Genomic DNA, 925 nt, shown 5'->3' on the forward strand with positions numbered 1-925 from the left:
AAAAACTATTTACCCAAGCGATGCCCAAACTCACCATCTCCTTGACCCATGCCATCATATCTCTGGGAGAGGGCTCCACAGGTGGAGGACCTCTGCACCCGCGACAACGGGCCCACTCATAGCCTGAAAATAGGCAAGTTATAGGACCAGTAGTACCCCGCAGGGCACAACCTTTCAAGCCGCTACCTACCATCAGGGAGCGGTGTGTCGCAATCGAAGCAGGAAAGATGTTTCCTCTTGGAAGAGGTTTTCCTCCTACCATCCCCAGGAGGGGTAGTAGAGGATGACATATCCAGGTCCTGTAGACCGGACAGAGAGGTGACTTGGCGCCCAACGTGCGACTCGAACCCACGACCTTGAGATTAAGAGTCTCATGCTCTACCGACTGAGCTAGCCGGGCTGGCGCTGTGAACAGGATCTGAACCTGTGCGGGGAGACCCCATTGGATTTCGAGTCCAAAACCTTAACCACTCGGCCATCACAGCCGGTTCCCAATAAAGTTTGCAAACTGGAAAAGAGTTCAAGATCAATGAACACCACAATCGCACGCCTTCAGCAGATACTGCAGGAAGGTCTCTGACACCAGGCCAGCCAGCCTCTTAATTCTGGCCGGCTGGAAGTGGGCGGAGCCACAATCAAAGCAGGTGAGGCAACCTGCCCAGACAACTAACCCTGTAATCAGGGGTCTGCAAAGATATACATTCCCCCCCACCAAGAGGCCCTTAACACGGGCACTTACCCCCACATCTCCCCGTCTTTTCCGGCCTTTAATAAGGCCTGAATCTTCCCTGAGTGAGCGGCCGCCAGCGCCAGGCCGTTGCCATGGCGCTATGATACTTCCGGCGAAACCGGAAGTGCGCGCTTACAGCGGCCGGCGGGGAACAGGATACACAACAGTGTGGTTCCACCCGCCGGCAGTCCGCGC

General features: G+C 55.8%; 1 non-coding gene across 1 annotated transcript; it reads right to left on the reverse strand.

Annotated features, from left to right (window-relative positions):
- Positions 1-403: 403 nt before the first annotated feature.
- On the reverse strand, positions 404-485 carry TRNAS-CGA (transfer RNA serine (anticodon CGA)). The gene has a single exon. It is a non-coding gene; the product is annotated as a tRNA-Ser (tRNA).
- Between the last annotated feature and the right edge of the window lie 440 nt (positions 486-925).

Source organism: Leptodactylus fuscus, chromosome 2 (genome assembly GCF_031893055.1).
Source record: "Leptodactylus fuscus isolate aLepFus1 chromosome 2, aLepFus1.hap2, whole genome shotgun sequence".
Lineage (NCBI taxonomy): Eukaryota > Metazoa > Chordata > Amphibia > Anura > Leptodactylidae > Leptodactylus > Leptodactylus fuscus.